Raw genomic sequence first — 19,857 nt, 5'->3', positions numbered from 1 at the left:
TGAGAAATTGGGAAGCCATTGATGTTCCTTTAGTCATGCATGCTTCCATGTAATGTGTTTTGTTGCTCATGTTTCTTGTTTTCAAAATAACAATCCTTTCGCTCTGCCCAAGGCGAAAGTGATATCTTTGTAAGGGCGTGTTTGTTTCGGCATTGCCGTTAATCAATAAAAAGTTGTCGTCTTTCTCACGACTCTTTGTTTTTTACTTTTTAGTGCCTTTTTCTTGGAAATAATGGTAATGCCAGAAAAAACCAAAACATTTGTTATTTTTCTTATTAATTTTAAAAATCTGCATAAAAACATTTTTCTAAAATCATCCCAATCATATTATGCAGATTAAACCATAACAAACCCGTTGAACACAGTGACCCTATGGTTCCTCCAAATTTTGAATTCCCTGTATATGAAGCGGAAGATGAGGATGATGATGATGAAGAGATACCGTATGAGATCACTCGACTGCTTGAGCAAGAAAGAAGAGCCATTCAGCCTCACCAGGAAAAGATTGAGCTTATCAACCTGGGTACTGAAAAGAACAAGCGAGAAATCAAGATTGGTGCTGCACTTGAGCCAGAAGTGAAAAAGAAGATCACTCAGCTTCTCCATGATTATCCAGATGTCTTTGCATGGTCCTATGAAGATATGCCGGGCCTAGATCCCAAGATTGTGGAACATCGGATACCGACAAGACCTGAATGTCCTCCTGTCAAGCAAAAGTTGAGAAGGTCTCCTCCAGACATGGCTCTTAAGATCAAGGCTGAAGTACAAAAGCAAATTGATGCAGGTTTCCTCATGACAGCTGAATATCCTGAGTGGATTGCCAACATCGTACCAGTACCAAAGAAAGATGGGAAAGTTCGAATGTGTGTTGATTACAGAGATCTGAATAAAGTCAGTCCAAAAGATAACTTCCCATTGCCTCATATCGATGTGCTTGTTGACAGTACTGCTCAATCCAAAGTGTTCTCCTTCATGGATGGTTTCTCCGGCTATAATCAGATACGAATGTCTCCTGAAGATAGAGAAAAGACATCTTTCATCACTCCATGGGGAACGTTCTGTTATAAAGTGATGCCATTTGGCTTGATAAATGCTGGGGCTACCTATCAAAGGGGTATGACCACTCTATTTCATGATATGATTCACAAAGAGATTGAAGTATATGTTGATGATATGATTGTGAAGTCAAGTGATGAAGAGCAGCATGTGGTGTATTTGAAAAAGATGTTCGAAAGACTGAGAAAGTACAAGCTGCGGTTGAATCCTAACAAGTGCACATTTGGTGTAAGATCTGGAAAGTTGCTAGGCTTCATTGTCAGCCAAAGAGGCATTGAAGTTGACCCTGACAAAGTCCGAGCCATCAGAGAGATGCCGGCCCCTCAAACTGAGAAGCAAGTCAGAGGTTTCCTCGGACGTCTGAATTATATTTCAAGATTCATATCTCACATGACTACTACCTGTGGTCCAATTTTCAAATTGCTCAGAAAGAATCAGCCTGTTGTATGGAATGATGAATGCCAGGAAGCTTTTGATAGCATCAAAGAATACCTGTTGGAGCCACCTATCCTTGTCCCGCCAGTGGAAGGAAGGCCTTTGATTATGTATCTGTCAGTGTTAGATGATTCAGTGGGTTGTGTTCTCGGTCAACAAGATGAGACCGGTAAGAAAGAGCATGCTATCTACTATCTGAGCAAGAAGTTCACCGACTGTGAGACTCGGTATACAATGCTTGAAAAGACTTGTTGTGCTTTAGCTTGGGCTGCCAAACGCCTGCGTCATTATATGGTGAATCACACAACTTGGTTGATATCCCGAATGGATCCAATCAAGTACATCTTTGAAAAGCCCGCTGTTACTGGAATCCTTCCGGTGCTTCCAACAGGGATAAAAAGACTCTGAGACGATGGGCTAGTAGATTCCTTCTGGACGGAGAAATCCTATACAAGAGGAACTATGACATGGTCTTGCTGAGATGTGTTGACAAACAAGAAGCTGAGAAATTGATGCATGACGTACATGACGGTACCTTTGGGACCCATGCTTCGGGTCACACTATGTCGAGGAAACTGCTAAGAGCCGGCTATTACTGGATAACTATGGAGCGTGACTGCCACAAACATGCTAAAAGATGCCACAAGTGTCAAATTTATGCTGACAAGATCCATGTGCCTCCACATGCTCTCAATGTTATATCTTCCCCATGGCCTTTCTCTATGTGGGGCATTGACATGATCGGAAGAATTGAACCAAAAGCTTCCAATGGACATCGTTTTATTCTGGTGGCAATTGATTACTTTACCAAGTGGGTTGAAGCTGCCTCCTATGCCAATGTGACCAAGCAAGTGGTTGTCAAGTTTATCAAGAATAACATCATCTGTCGATATGGTGTTCCCAACAAGATTATCACTGACAATGGTTCCAATCTGAACAATAGCATGATGCAAGCTTTATGTGAAGAATTCAAAATTGAACATCACAACTCTTCTCCTTATAGACCTCAGATGAATGGTGCAGTTGAGGCCGCTAACAAGAACATCAAGAAGATTGTTCAGAAGATGGTCACTACTTACAAAGACTGGCATGAGATGCTACCATTTGCCTTGCATGGTTACCGTACCACAGTGCGCAGTTCAACCGGGGCAACTCCTTTCTCTTTGGTGTATGGCATGGAAGCAGTTCTCCCTCTAGAAGTGGAGATTCCATCTCTTCGAGTGATCATGGAAGCAAAGTTAACGGAGGCTGAATGGTGTCAAAGTCGGTACGATAAATTGAATCTGATTGAAGAGAAACGTATGGATGCTATGACTCATGGACAGTTGTATCAAGTGCGAATGAAGAATGCTTTTGACAAGAAAGTCCGACCTCGAGAATTCAAGGAAGGCGAACTTGTATTGAAAAGAAGAATAAGCCAGCAACCCGACCCAAGGGGCAAGTGGACACCTAACTATGAAGGTCCTTATGTTGTCAAGAAGGCTTTCTCTGGTGGTGCTTTGATTCTTACACACATGGATGGTGTTGAACTCCCAAATCCTGTTAATGCCGATATAGTCAAGAAATACTTTGTCTAGAAAGAAAAGAACAGCGTGGTAGGTCGAAAACCCGAAAGGGCGGCCTAGGCAAAAATGCGCTTCCCGGTGGATCGAAAACCCGAAAGGGCGATCCAGGCAAAAGTTAGGGACAAAAAAAATGAATATGAAAGAGCTCGCTGAGATTGTACGCAACTCAGGCAAGAATGAGCGCCTCGATGAGCCGAAAACCCGAAAGGGCGGTTCATGCAAAAATGAGGTCAATAAAAGACAAGTAACTATATCTGGCAAATCACCATCACCCCTTGGGGCATCTGCAACTGTCAATGATCGTCTTCATCAGAGGCTTCTGTACTTGTGAATTCAAAATTTCTATGAAATGTAGCGGTCATCGTGTTCAATGTATCACCAACCAATAAAATTACCATTTTCCAAGCTTTGTAAATCCGTGAAGTCATGCCTTTGGCCGACTCTCACTCTTCTACATCAATTTGAGCCTTTCTACTGTTTGAAACTCAATTTTTTCTTTCTACTTTCAATGCTTTATACAAATACTTTCTTTCTATTTGATAATGTCAATGTCTGAAACAAACATTTTTGAAAACTAAAAAATCTTTTTATGTCTATTTTGAAAGCAAACCTGAGCAACAGGGTACATTTCAATGAAACATGCATGAATGAATGAATGTCAATGTCTATTTCAATACATGTTACAAGCAGGTTACTCCCCAGGATGATCTGTGGTCAATGGCAAGAATGAAAAAACAGAATGAAAATGAAAAAATGAAGAAATGAAAATAAAAAGCTCGCTAAGTTGAAAACCCGAAAGGGTGACTTAGGCAAAAATGAGCACCCCGCTGATTGACAACCTATGAAGGCAATTCAGGCAAAAATGGGGCAATGAAAAGAATCTTTACTCCCCGGTGAATCGAAAACCCGAGAGGGCGGTTCAGGCAAAAGTGGGGTTTGAAAATGAAAAATGAAAAGAATATAAAAGCATTGACCACAGATGCGAACATCCAATGTTTACCCAGCACTGACACGCCTAGCAACGGCGACCTGTATCCAAGAACCTCCCAAGGGTCTCTCCTTTACAAGTTTTATTGCCCTCAGCCATGGTTTTGATACGTCTCTCAACGACGGTCTCTCCAAAGAGGTTTTTCCCCTGTGAATATGTTGCAGCACGAGCCACTACGTGCCCAATCTTCCAATGTTTCATCTGCCTTTGTGAAACTTCCCTGTCAAACCGCAAGCCAATCATGCATTCCAAGCATTCATACATGCATAATCATGCATTTTATGTGCTCATACATCCAATAATCTTGCTATACCATACATACATGGTGCATATCCAACTGTCAACTGTCAAATTCAATGCCAATTTCAATTTCAATTCCAACTGTCAAACTCAATTTCAATTTCAATTCCAATTGTCAATTTCAATTTCAATACCAACTTTCAAATCATTTCAACTGTCAAATTCGAAGCAATCTCCAATCTCACTTTCAATTCCATTCAAATTCGAAGCAATCTCAATTTCAAATGTCAATTCGAAACAATTTCCAATCTCCAATTCCAATTCCAAAGACAATCTCCAATGACAATCTCCAATGACAATCTCCAATGTCAATGTCAATGTCAAATGTCAAATTCCAATTTCAATCCAATCTCAATGTCAATTTCAATTTCCAAGCCAATGTCAATGTCAATGTCAATGTCAATTTCAATTTCCAAGCCAATGCCAATGTCAATGTCAATGTCAATTTTCGATTCAATTCCAATCCAATGTCAATGTCAATGTCAATTTTCAATTCAATTCCAATGTCAATTGCAACTCTCCAATCCAATGTCTATGTCTATGTCTATGTCTCTGTTCAATCTCAACTTTCAATCCCTCTTCCAATGTCAATTTTCAACTCAAATCAATGTCAATTTACTCTCAATTTACTCTTGGGCCAACCAAAATGGTCATGTCTATTTCCAAATCAAGTCAATAACAATTTACCCTCAATTGGTATCTTGTTAAGCCAGACTTTCAATTGGTATCTTGTTACTGGTCAAGTGCCAGGTTCGAGCCAAAAAGAACCACTTGTACCTACTTGTATACCTATGCTTCCGGACAAACGACAAGTTCGATCTAAAAAGAACAGTTTGTACCCAGCTCATGCTTTGTTATCAGTCAGACGGCAAGTTCAATCTGAAGAACAGTTTGTACCCAGCTTATGCTTTGATTCGGTCAAACGACAAGTTCGATCTAAAAGAACAGTCTGTACTCTCCCACATGATGTGGTGATAATCCAACAAGCAAGTTCGATCCAAAGAAACAGCTTGTATCAACCCTTTTGTCTATGTCTCCAGCCAAACGGCCAGTTCAATCCAAAAGAACAGTTTGTGTCTGCCTATCTGTTTGTATCTTCAACCAAGTGTCAAGTTCGATCCAAAGAACCGCTTGTATCAGCCTATATGTCTATGTCTTCCGGTCAAGTGCCAAGTTCAATTCCAAGAACAGCTTGCACCTATCTCTTGTTTTGTATTCCTTGGTCAAGTGGCTAGTTCGACCCAAAGAACAACTTGTACCCTATTTTCTACTCCCTGGTTTGTCTACCCTGTCAATGTCCACCTGAATCCCCAGTGACATGACAGGTTCCATAGACTCCAGTTGTTTGTCTTGCATTCATAATCAAATATTGCATAACATTCATGTTTTTGAAAGTCTGAAAACGTATTTTTATGTCCAAAAGCAGTGCAAATGTTAATATTTAAGTATCTTCGTCCCGTCAACTCTAAGACTTCGTCTCTTGACTCTCCGGACAAAGAAACTTAAATAGGGGCAGCTGTTATACCCTAATTTTGGACCTAAAAATACTTGTTCAATTCTTCCTTTCTTGCATTTCAAGTCATTTGATATGTCTCTGATCAATCGCATCTTTCTCTGCATTTTATTTCAATGTTATTTGCAAAATTCACATGCTAGGGTATTTTGGTCATTTCCTATGTCAAAATTTCTCTCAGTCTTTTAAATTTTGTTTGAGTCTTTTCATCTGGTTAGAATAAGCCTTTGTTTAGAATAAGCCTTTGTTTCATTCTATGTTAAAATCCATTCCAAAATTTGCATTTGAAGTCATTTTGAGTCAGTTTTGCCCCTAGGGGCATTTTGGTCATTTCAAGTGTCAAGTCACTGTTTAAATCCTAAAAATTGTCTCTGAGTCTTTTAATTTTGCTTGTATGAGTCTTTGATTCAATTCCTTGTTAAAAATCCATTTTAAAATTCGTATCTGAATCATTTACAGTCGTTTTAGCCCCAGGGGCATTTTGGTCATTTCACACGAAATTTCGGCAGAGAGGTACTTTAAAGTACCTCATTTAGGCCATTGGTTCATTTTAGTCCGTTTTGTCAAATTTTAGACGTTTCACTTTACGTTTGTTTCAAATTACCTTTTTTAATTCAACTTTATCATTTTTTTTAAAAGTCCCAACATTTCCAAAATTTGCATGTAAGTCCTTTTCCTAGTTTAAATTTCACTTTTAAAGTTTTTATTATTTTCGAATTTTTGAGTTTTCCTTTTTAAGTCCTTTTTTGTCCCAAATATTGCAAGATAGTCCTTTTTGTGTCCAGGTCATCTCTTTTTAAGTTCTTATTTTTTGCAGGTCAGTCCTTTTATTTCTCAAAATTGCAAACAGGTCCCCAAGTCCAAAAATAGTCCAAGGCCGAATTATTTCAAGTTCAGTTCCAGGTGTCACAAGGCTATTGGTCCAGAACACTACACTTGGCCTATAAATTAAGGCCACATCACCAATTACACAAAAAAATTTCCCAATTACTCAGTGACACATCACCATCAGAAAACTCTAACAGAATTTCTCTCTCCAATCACCACCGTAACAGAATTCCATCACCACCGTAACAGAATCCAAAACCGCCACAACAGAATCAAAACCACCGCACAAATTCTCAGTTTCATACCAGTTCCACCACATTCATCATCAAACATACAGAATCAATATGAACTTTTGAAAAATCAAAACGGAGGCATAAAAATTCAACGAAGTTCTTTTGAGTTTGGTTCGTTCTCAGAGATTTTCTACGAAAATCATCATCATCGAACGTTTTTCTTCTTCCTCTTGCAATTCAAGCCCGTAGGCGATCACAAGACGAAGGTCAGAGAGAGAAGAAAGGGGAAATTGAAGCAAGATCACAGTTCGAAGAAGAGAAAGATCAAAACACCGATTTATTTTCGGTCCCGAAGCTTGCTCAAGGATCTTACGTTCGAATCTCCAAACAAATCCAGGTATATTCATAAAAACCTTCTCGTTTTTGCTTCGAAATCATCATCGAAGGTTTGAAATCAAGAATAAACGGTGAATTGAAGAAAGATTTTGAAAAAGATTCGAAGAAGTTCGAACGAAACCCTAGAAATATGAATCGTCCAAAATTCACCGTTTATTTCATCAATTGAGGTTCAAATCCATGATTAATGAAGAAAGTAGTTCGAATTAGGGTTTTGATTCAGAAAAATTCGAAAAGAAAGTTGAAACCCTAAAAAACGTAAGGATCCAAAATCAAACCTGTAGAAACCTGTAGATCGAAACGTTTTGAACGCTCGTCTTCAAAGAACTTGTAGATCGAAACGTTTCGAACTCTTGTTCTCCAGAAAAGTCAAAATCGAACGGTTCAAACAACTTTCTTCAGAAAAGTAGCAAGATCGAAGTGTTTCGTGTCCATTCTATGTTTAATTTGAGTATTGATTCATAGTTCATAGTCCAAAATCATGTTTGATGTGTGAATGCCATGAACGGCGCCGCTAGGGTTAGGGTGAGAAGCAGAGAGAACGAGAGAAATCTGAGAGAAGAGAGAGAAACGAATGGGAAAATGAAATGAACCGGTCTTCAAGACTTTTTATAAGCAGACTGAACCGGTTTGGTTCAGTCTTGGACCACTGGCTTTGCGTCCTGGCCGTTAGATCTGAGGGTTGATCCAGTTGGATCAATCCAACGGCCTTCTGTGATTCCTGAAGGATCCAGGATCCGTTCCTCTCTTGGGCTTGGGTTTGGGCCTAGTCTTACTGCGTGTTTCCTTGTTTTTTGCTATTCTTGTCACTGTTTCTTGCTATTTGCACACCTTCATGCTTAAAAACTTAGTTAAAAATTCCAAACCATTTTTCCATGCTTTCTTGATTTTTTCTTGGTGTTTTTCTAATACTTTTCCACTGGAAATTTTGATAAAAAAGTATATAGACAATTTTAGTGTTATTTTCTTGAATTTTATGTTAAAAAGGGGTGAAAATTGGTCCAACTTTGTTTCTTGTCCTTGGTGTATGTTTGTGATACATAATATGAGTGCCTATAATTGTTTAGCCACTGTTTGAACATGGTTTTGATACTTGTATGTGAAATTTAGTTAGTTGCTTAGCTTACAAGTTACTTGTGTGAATAAATAATGTAAATATGCTTAAAATTTGTTTTAAAATGCCAAGTAAATCATGTTGCCTTAATTCCCATTCCAAGACCTAGTTCTAGACCTTTAAAAATGTGTTGGAATGTGAGGATTATAGGTCACTTGGTTCTTGCATTTCATGAACAAATTTTAGCCATATTTGCACTCATTTTGCCTTTGTTTCCTATCCTTTATATTCTAATATTTCTCTTGCTTTATTTCCTTTGATATTGTCATGTGCTACTAACTCCTTTCATTTCATGTTTCATCATTTCATAAGCATCTCCATAGCATCCCATATTCATCTCTATTCCTTTCATGCAATTTAATTTGTACCAAAGTTAGAATGTAAACACTTAGGGGTTTGTAATATTCTTCCTTTATGCACTTTTAATTTCTTGGCAAAGAGGCCATAGAATGTATTTAGGGTATGATGTAAAGGACAATGGACTCTAATGATGTACACCGACACAAGCACCGACACATGCACACACTTCACTTTAGATAAATAGCTAGAATATGCATGTTTAGATGAATGTTTAGGATTGTATGTTTAGATGAATGTTTAGGCTTTATACTTAGAAAAATCATTTTCCTAAAAAATATAAACAATATCACTCAAGCTTTTTTTCTTAATAAACCTTGGGGTCCAAAACCCCATTGAATTTTCCTTTTATTTTCTTAATCAAAAATCCAATGAAAATAATCATGTTAGACCACATTTTGCAAATGATTAATTCCACCTCACAATTTCCTAATCTCATGCCTTTAAGGCCTCTCAATCTCCATTCTTCAAAATTCATTTTCAAACTTAAAATCAACCAACAAAAACAAAAATATTTTTGAGAAAGAACTACGGTGGATTTGATCCCTTAATCGGGTACGTAGGCAAGGAACAAAATTCCTTCAATTCAACTAAAATAAAAAATCCAAAAACATTCTTCTCCCTCCAATTCTTCACTTAGAAAATTTTTAGGTGTAAATAACATTTCAAAATAGCATTTAAAAATAAAGCGCGCGCGTAGAAATTAAAGACGGTTCCTATAGATTACTATAGTCGTTATGGGTGCCTAACACCTTCCCGTAGCGAAAACAACTCCCGGACCTCGATTCTCAAGGGTTTTGCTTACTTTTTCCCTTCCCAAGAAAAAAATAAGATATCACCGGTTTAAAAGGTTCAAACGTAATCAATGTTTGACACCCGAAAACCAAGATAAAACAGGTATAGATTGAGAAGATGATTGAAGTTAGGTTTGGATTTGGAAAAGAAAGGTTAGAGAGGTGGTTGTTGGAATGAGAAAAAGGTGGCTGTTTGATTCAACACACTGCATCCTCTTTTGTTATGTGCTAATTATGTTACATGCAGTATTAAGTTGATGTACTACTACTAAGGATCTTCAAAATTGACTTAGATTTTTTCTTGTATTGTTGCTTAATTGCTTTGCTATCTATGTTCATTTGTTTCCAAATTTTGGTTTGAGTTTCTGAATTTTGTTGTGTTAACTTGCATTACTATATGGTGCAGCAGGGTTATAAACAAATTTTTGGCTTCAAGTTTTGTGTTGCCATGTCTGCTACTATTAAAGACAAAAAAGGGAACAAAGGAGTTCCCTCTCCAAATTTGATTCTAGCTAATCTAAATTTATTGCTTTTTGGCATTGTTTATGGTATTTTTGGAAATAACATGCCAATGATGGTAATCCATTGCCATCATGTACTAACATCAATGTCAGTGTTTAAATCTGAAAGATTGTTTAAAAAGGTAGTTTTTTGCCGGGGTTGGATCGGACGAGTCTGCTGCTGTTAGCAGTTGTTGCTGCTAGCCGAGGGTGCTGCAAGGACTGTTTTGCTGTTGTGTTAGCAGCTGCTGCTGTTGGTGTTGGTTTGATTTTGGTATTGGCTAGTTTCTAGTGGGATCCAAGACTCAGGGACCTTTTAATGAACACAAATTGGACCTATCTAAGACTCAGGGACCATTGGTAACATATGTACTAACATCTTTGTGATTGATATTGTTTCTAGTGGAAAAAATTTCAGATTTTAATATTGCTACTTGAAAGCATTGTTGTTTTGTATAAGCATGGTTTCAAGCCAAAGTATTGGTGTTGGGATTCACATAGGGAGAGTTCTTTAAGCTCATGTAATAGAAATACAAATAACATGATTAGAGCCTAAACGTAGTTCTTAAGCTCATGTACACTTGATATATTGAAGGACCTGCACAGAGCCTAAACGCCTAAACACAGTTGTATTGTCTCCATTGCGCATAGAGCCTAATTGTTTTTCTAGTTTTCTCTTATCCTATTATGCTTAGCTATTTGCATAGTTTTGACTTGTTTATCATCAATGCAGCTAACTCACGGAAACCATTTTCACTGCAAAATGGTTTTGGAGTCTAACTCACGGAAACCATTTTCACTGCAAAATGGTTTTGGAGTACAACTCACAGAAACCATTTCCACAGCAAAATGGTTTTGAAACCAACTCACAAAAACCATAGCCATAGCAAAACCATTAGACAATTATTTTGGCTTCTCATAGAAGACTATCAAAACCATTAAACCATAATTATGGTTTCAGTAATAATTTCAGTGTATAACATCTTAATCATTATTCAAAACCATCTAACAACAATAATTTCATTAAAAACCATTACACAATTATCTTGGTTTCACATACATGATTATCAAAACCATTAAACCATAATTATGGTTTCAGTAATAATTTCAGTGTATAACATGTTAAACAACGTTCCAGTAAAGAAACTCATAATCCATACTCATTTCTCTCTCTAACTCATAAAAAGCTTATTCAAAACAACTTATTTTGTGCAAAATAGCTGTTTTGCACAAATAAGCTGTTTTGTATAAATAAGTTGTTTTGAATAAGTTGTTTTGCACAAATAAGCTATTTTGTATAAATAAGTTGTTTCGAATAAGCTGTTTTGTATAAATAAGCTGTTTTGAATAAGCTATTTTGCACAAATAAGATGTTTTGTATAAATAAGTTGTTTTGAATAAGTTGTTTTGCATAAATAAGCTATTTTGTATAAATAAGTTGTTTCGAATAAGCTGTTTTGCATAAATAAATTGTTTTGAATAAGTTGTTTTGCATAAATATGTTGTTTTGCATAAATAAGTTGTTTTGAATAAGTTGTTTTTTAAAATGAAATCGGAATAAGCTGTTTTGTATAAATAAGCTGTTTTGAATAAGCTGTTTTGCACAAATAAGCTGTTTTGTATAAAGAAGTTGTTTTGAATAAGTTGTTTTGCACAAATAAGCATAAATAAGTTGTTTCGAATAAGCTGTTTTGCATAAATAAGCTGTTTTGAATAAGTTGTTTTGCATAAATATGTTGTTTTGCATAAATAAGTTGTTTTGAATAAGTTGTTTTTTTAAAATGAAATCGGAATAAGTTGTTTTGTATAAATAAGCTGTTTTGAATAAGCTGTTTTGCACAAATAAGCTGTTTTGTATAAATAAGTTGTTTTGAATAAGTTGTTTTGCACGAATAAGCTATTTTGTATAAATAAGTTGTTTCAAATAAGCTGTTTTGCATAAATAAGCTGTTTTGAATAAGTTGTTTTGCATAAATATGTTTTTTTGCATAAATAAGTTGTTTTGAATAAGTTGTTTTTTAAAATGAAATCGGAATAAGCTGTTTTGTATAAATAAGCTGTTTTGAATAAGTTGTTTTGAACAAATAAGCTGTTTTGCATAAATAAGCTGTTTTGAATAAGCGGTTTTAAAAAAAGTGATCCTAATAAGTTGTTTCGAATAAGCTGTTTTGCATAAATAAGCTATTTTGAATAAGTTGTTTTTTAAAATTAATCGGAATAAGCTGTTTTGCATAAATAAGTTGTTTTGAATAAGCGGTTTTTAAAAAATCATTCTAATAAGTTGTTTTGCATAAATAAACTATTTCGAATAAGCTATTTTGCATAAATAAATTGTTAAGAAAAAAATTATAATATGGGGCTTTATTAGGCCCACAAATAAATAGATTTTAGAGTGGGTTTGGCCCCAAATAATTCTTTTCACTTGGGGTGTAGAAATCAATTATGTTGGGTGTAGAAAGCAATTATGCACGGTGCATAAGGATCTCCTTATGCACCATAACCACACCCGGGACGGATGCATGTTGTTGTATGAGAGGGATTGTGCCTATACAAAATATTTAGAAATTTTATTTTAATAGTATAATGTATCAATAGTTGATATTTTGACCACATAATCCACACTTACCACATATCATTTTACTCTTGGCGCACACCTATGATCATATATTTCAAATCCTTTCTAAATAATATGCATATTATCAAGAATCAGATGTGAAATCGAGTGAGAGATGACCGGTTAAATGGTTGTTAGTTATTTATATAGAAAAAAAATGTTTTAATTGATATCAAAAATGTGAAAATCATTCAAAGTTTTCATAACATGAAAAATCATAGAAGTTAATTATTACTATTACAAATTATTACTGCCGAGGAATATAGTTCCTTCACGAAAAGCTTGTTTTTGAAGGATCCTTCACGAAAAACTTACCGAGGAGTAGATTGAATATTCGTTTTAAGTCCACGACTTAAATTAATCCACCTATACCTTTAACGAGTTAATCACATGTAGACAAAACAGCGCCTACTTTGTACCATTGTCTAGATATTAAAAAAAATATAAGAATCAAAATAAATTCTAAAAATAAGATAAATACTAACAATTTAATTGAATCAAAAATTGATAATGGGTAAAAAAAAAAACCTTTTGGGTCGTCGGTGCATAGGTCTAGGCTTTTGCCAATTTCTACACCTCTTTTCTTTTTCTAGACTAACCAATTTCTACAATTCTAAGCACTAGTGTTTGCGTTTGTGAGAATTTTAGGGATAAAGACACCGCCCCAGTAATTTCTGAAGTGAAAGGAATCTAAACTTCAAAGTGACGTACCTCAAATTGAAATCAAAAAAAGTTTGTGTGAATAGACTTCCAAAGTGGAAGTAATAATTGTCATATATCTAGTCCTTCAATTTCATTCAGTTAATCTAGCTACATGAAAATGACCTAAACTAGTCCAAACAATTTTCAAAGTTTCAAGAAAATCACCCATAGATTAAACCTTGACCTCTTAGAAATAAAGGATTTAGCATAGGAAACTTCTAAATGGACCAATCCACATAACCATAATGCACTATGACTTAAGGATATATATATGATAAATAATGCTAGCTTGTGTTAAAATCTTCAACAACAACCATTGGAACCATCATTCAAAATATTGAAAGTAACTCAAATAAATTGACTATATAGTGCTTTTCTAACTCCCAAACTTTGGGACTAACTAGGACACTTCACAAGGCGTTGGGGCCACTTTTTCAAATTTTTGAAGTCACTTCTAAGGTATTGCATATAAGAGGTTGATTTTGACAGCATTCATTATCATATCAAATTTATTCCTTTATTTTTTAGTTTTTATTTTGCGGCTGATTTAACCAATTTGCAATCAAACGCGGTTTCTGATTTTGGCACAAGTCTTTGAATAGGGTACATCAAAATTGAGTATACCATTGATTATTTTTTTCAAATGATTTTATACTGAATTCAGAAAGATTCCACATGAGATTTGTCTATGAGAATCTCAAAAAACATTATTCTTGAAAAAAATAATTTCATTAAGTAATATTTACTTAAACCTTATGATAAATTTTTTTATGGAAGAATTAGTTCCATTTAGTAACAAGACCATTGCTATCTAGATGAATAAATTCAGACAAAATGTTGTATGTTTCCTTTTTGATGTAATAAGATCATTCTCAATACGAGTTTTTACGTTGTGAGTTTTAACGTTGTTGCATATTCATAGCAAAAGGTCGAACTCTAAAAGTTATGTATTTTTAAATGAATGTGATTTTTAAGAAATTATAGGTGGGATAAAAGTAGCTCTCAAAATGATATATTTGATGCGAATATCTCTAGGCCATATGGCATGCAAATTGCTCAACTTCTTTTTTTTTTTCTGTACAAAAGAGGGGAAATTGCTCAACTTCTCTCAATGTTAATGAAGGTTGTATCTGCATAAAATTTGCTATGATAGATTCTCTTTTCACAATAATAATAATTCCTCAAATCAAACAAACACAAACCAATGATCATTTAATTTTTGTCATTTGAGAACGTGTATTCTTTTGCGGTGTTTTATTTCGCTTGATATAAAACATTTGTTTTATGATATTCTTGTTTTTCAAGAACAACAGTGTTATATTTAGCGAAATAAACCATGAAAGGATCACAATGAGAATATTAACCAATGGTTAACCAGAGGCGGAAATTAAAAAAAGTTGGTGGAAAATAAATAGTGGTAAGTGGAATACACTTCGTGACTGATTCGTGGTAGCCTTTTTTGAGAGGTTAAGCATTTCTCATCACTAAAATGTACCAAAAACATACCATTAGCCTTTCAAAAAAAAAAAATAATACCATTAAGAAATTTTTCTTCAACTTATTTTAAAGAGTACTTTTAAAAAATTATTGAATAAGTTTTTCATCCTCAAAAAAATTTAAAAGTTCATTTTTTTTATCCCTATAAAAAGTAGCACAATTTCCTGCTACAAAATTTTCATACACGTAGTATTAGTCTTTATTGTTAATTCTTCTGATAAGCATGCCCTGAAAAGTTGATTTCTAAATTGAGACTTTTGTAACCTTTTTCTTGAACTTTTTTTATTTTTTTTGAAACAACAAATTTTTATCAAACTACTAGATCCCTGCTCAAGACGAACAGAGATCGGAGAAACTGAGCATACAAACATAAGGCGCCGTATATAGGCGGAACACCTGAAATAAACACCCTAAAAAACACCCCTGAACCCACAAAAAATCACGCCACCACCTAAAATAGACTTCGTCACGGAAGCGACCCTTGTAAAAACGATATCCCACACTGCACATTTTTCTTGAACTTTTGAAATTTAAAAAAACTCATTTAATTTATCACTTGTAAAAAAATTATAAACTTTTGTAGAAATAAGAAAAAAATTATATTGTTCGAAATATTTTTGAAAAAATTAATATTAAAAATTGAAATGTGTAAAGATAATCAAACAACTTTAAAAGTTACCCGGAAATAAAACTGCAATTTTATAATTTTGTGGAGACGAAAACAAATTTATCTATTCCTTTAAAAAATAAATAAATAGAATTGGATATAAGGATATCAAAATTATAATAATGATTTCTCGTCCATCCCTTTGTTATGACGATATATCATGGTTTCATTCTCCATTTGTCAACATGTTTCTCAAGTCTATCTAGGAACTTTCCAAAAGGAATAGTTCAACTGAAACTATAATTTGATCTTTATATTTTTCAAAAGGCAATGATAGCTATGTATGAAAAATTGTGTGAAAGGAACATGATCTTGCATAACATCACTTTCATTCGTATAAGAAAGCACCATATATTTGCTTCACATACTTTTCATGAACCAATTATTATATATTATGTGACATGAAAAACACATAAACAAAAGAAGAGAGTTCGACACGTATTTGGCTTGAATCAATTCAAAAAATGAGTGCTAATTCAGACATTGAAGGATTTCAAATATACTTTCATGATTAACTCGTGTGTTTTTTTCTTCAAGAGTGAGAATTGGAATCCAAAAATGGTGGGATGAATCTTATTTGGGTAATGCTTGCTTCTTAAGTGTATTTCTTCATGTGTATTTTTTTTATATAAAATTTAAGGATAAGACTATTTTAAGGCTTTTCCGTACACATAAGTTGTAACATAATCCAAAATGGAATTAATAATCGCGTTAAGGGATTTGAGTTTTTATTTTATTTGGAGCAATTAGAGCGTCTAGGTCAAGTATTTGTCATGTGTTTCATGATATAGTAGGTGTGCCTTAAAATCTCATCGTTAGAAATTTTTTTAAAAATTGGTGTTGTTCTACTTTATGTGTAAGGCGAATGACGGTTTATTTCAGTGTCTTTTCTCTAAACTTATGTGTGAGGCGCACATTCACTACCAAATTTATATATTTGTGTTTTCAACATAGTTTTGAAATAGAGGAGTGGTGCAAACTAGGGTTTATCAAAAAGAGAGTTCTTCGGAGATTAGAGATTAGTAATTGAGTATTTTTGAGTTATTATCTAGGGTTGGGAAACAATCTAAATACTTTGGTGAATGAAATCATTAAGTCTTTTCATCAAGGGTAGAGACTAGTAAAATGATAGAAATTAATGTTTACTATTAAAGGGTAATTTATTGTAACTCTTGTATTTCTTTCTAAGAACTCTTTAATAGTCGATTTGAGAGTTGCTCTCTCCCCAACCCTACGTAAAATTTGGACCAAATTGAATAAAGAAATATCATTGTGTTCTTCTCATTTATCCAATTATTGTATGTGATTTGTTCAAGCATCTTGGTTATTGGTGGTTGTTAATTTTGCTCCACACATAATAGTATTTTGTTTGTAACCCGTGTAATATTCCTTAAACCAAAGAGTTGAGGTTGGACGGAGAATCATTACCATATTAATGAAAATTGTTCTGGGAATTAGAAGAAGGCAAGAAAATTTTTGTTTTGATAATGTAGAAAATAAAGTTGGAAGATTGGTGATAAAAAAAATTCAAAGAGCGTTATGTCAATATTCAAGTGATTGGGCTCAAGTGGTTAATGAGATCTAATAGGACGAATCGTTCAAGAGAAATCAAATTCGATTTTCAAATAGAAATAACTCTTGATCAGACTTTACTTATCTCCTAACCAAACTCTCAGTTACTAGAGGCTCATTCCTTTAGGTACCAATGCATTAGCAAAAAAAAAAAAGAGCATTCTATCAAGAAGTTAAAATGAGCATAACAAGTAAGAAAAAGTCTCTCTCAAAAAAAAAAAAAAAGTAAGAAAAAGTGGATATGATAAATTGACTATGTCTGTTCATGAGGGAACTCTGCTCTTAGTTAAAGGGTATCATCACATATTGGTGGAATCAACCATTATAAGGGAGATAGAAGGATTACTACAACCTGTTTTTCTTATAGATTACAATGACACGTTATAATTTAACTACCTTGCATCACACTATCTCCAAATACTCGAATTTCTAAAATGACGGAGGAGGACAATTGTTTACACTCAAAAATAGTTTAAATTGTTTGCTGAAAGTTCTCCACCATCGAGTCTAGAGTGATTCAAATTACATACATACAAATCCAAATTAACCGAATCTTGCTAGGGTGTAGTATAGACTAGAGACTACTTGATCATTTTAATGCTAGAATAGATTAAAAAAAGCTTGCTAACTGAGCTTCCAGGGCAATGATTAAGAGATTTATAAATATAAAATGAAAAATGTTAACTAGTGTCTTTTTAAGACACTTAACTTTTTATGAAATTTTTTGTAATTAGTGTATTGAAAATTGAAAATTTTAACATATTTAAATAATAATTATTTAATTTAGAATGTTTAAAAAGTACATTGGGCATTTGTTAACAAGACCCATATAAAATTTATCTTAAAAATATAAGTTTTAGCATTTGATCAAGTAATAATTACAGTACTTTTATAAAAAGTTAGTATTTGTTTTGGTTGCTTAACCAATGTTTGAAGACATTGTTTAACATTCTCAAAAAAATAAAAAATAAATGCTTACAATTTTGAGTATCAAATTGTATATTTGCTCCGCGGTATATCCGTATAATACATCACTTCTTATTTTGTTTTTTTCAAGTAGTCTAATAGTTAAAAAATCAATTTTTTTTGCCTGTGCTACCCATAACATCAATCGTTATATCATTAGTGTAAATATCTCACTTCTTTAGGTGTCTAAGCATCACACGACTCTATACAATTAAGGCATGGTTTTTACGTGTATTAAAATGTTTGCTACAATAACTAAATTTCTCTTTTATAAATTTGACAGTTTTCGGGGAAAAAAAACCAAGATCAAGAGAAAAAGACATCGTGATGATTTGTGTAACAAAGTGCTCTAGCACCTCCCACAAGCCACACCACACATCATATACTGTCCAAAACAAAACCGCGTTGGCGTTGGCATGCCTTCTTAGACCCAAATTTAAAGAACCACAAGATATGGATGCATGAAAGAAGCCCTATCATATATTTTAAAAAAATGTATAAGACAAGTTGATAACTATAGTGTGGATCTAATTTAAAACGAGGAGGGGATGAATTTAAAAACTACATGCTACTAGTATACAAAATCATTTGCTATACTTATTTTTTATACATTAAAGTTAAATCAGAGAGGCATGCCTAACATTTCTTAAATTTTTGTCTAGTCCCCCTATATAATTTTTGGCAAAATTACACATGTGGTACTTTAACTTAATTTCATGTAACGATTTAGTTATTTATCTTTATATCATTGCAATTTTGCTCTTTTAATTTATTTGCATATGAATTTTCAAGCTTCAAATTCATGGTTTTATTTTCTTTTGGCTTGTTAGATGCTAGTATATAATAGAGTGTAAATTTTTTAGTACATAATTATTAAAATTTTATCATAAGTAAGTTGTAGATATACTAAATTATATACTATAATATGATATTTTAGTTTATTTGCATATAAATTATTAATATTATCAAAAAAAATTAAAATGTATATTTTCAATATTTATATACTATAATATGATCATTTTTCCTCTTCATAAATAATAATGTTATTACTTGTTTAAAGGACATACAATTTCATTGTCAATTTTACACATACATTTTATAAGAATCCATTAATTTGTCGTGCCATCCTCATCCTATAACTATATTCTAAAACTAATTTACACAAGTAGTGGACGTCCTTTAAGTCTATTATCATTTAGATATACATGTAAATTGGAACGTAATAAACTTTTTTTTTGGGCAATAATAAAGATACCAAGGAAGTTGGGCCTAGAAAAATTCGCTAAATTTTCATTGTGACAAATCATATTTGAATTTCGATTAAAAGAGTTAAACACAACTAGTATATTTATCCGGCGTTGTCTGGGTTAGACATATAATTAAGGATGACCAAAATTCACGACGGACAGGTACATGACAAATATCTTAATGAGTATACATGAATAGAATAAAATAAATCATATTTTAAGTATCCGTAAATTAGTATAAGCACTGGCATATGAAATTAACTGGATTTAGTAACATTATTAATTCACATATAATAAAATTCCTTCAAAAAAAATTCACATTGAATAAAATAAACATTTTTTAAGTATTGAGATTCTCTATAGAAATTAGGGTAGCCGAGTTTGCATGGAAATTAGGGTATTCTGTTTGTAAACGTATTAAATAAGTGTACAACAACTTGTCAAAAAAAAAAGTCTACATAAACAATAGATATATACAAACGATGAACAACATGATAGGAATAAAAAGCTCAT

Source organism: Medicago sativa, chromosome 3, assembly GCF_051527215.1.
Source record: "Medicago sativa cultivar Bolivia chromosome 3, Bolivia_mono, whole genome shotgun sequence".
NCBI lineage: Eukaryota > Viridiplantae > Streptophyta > Magnoliopsida > Fabales > Fabaceae > Medicago > Medicago sativa.
Note: the sequence above shows the minus strand (reverse complement) of the source record.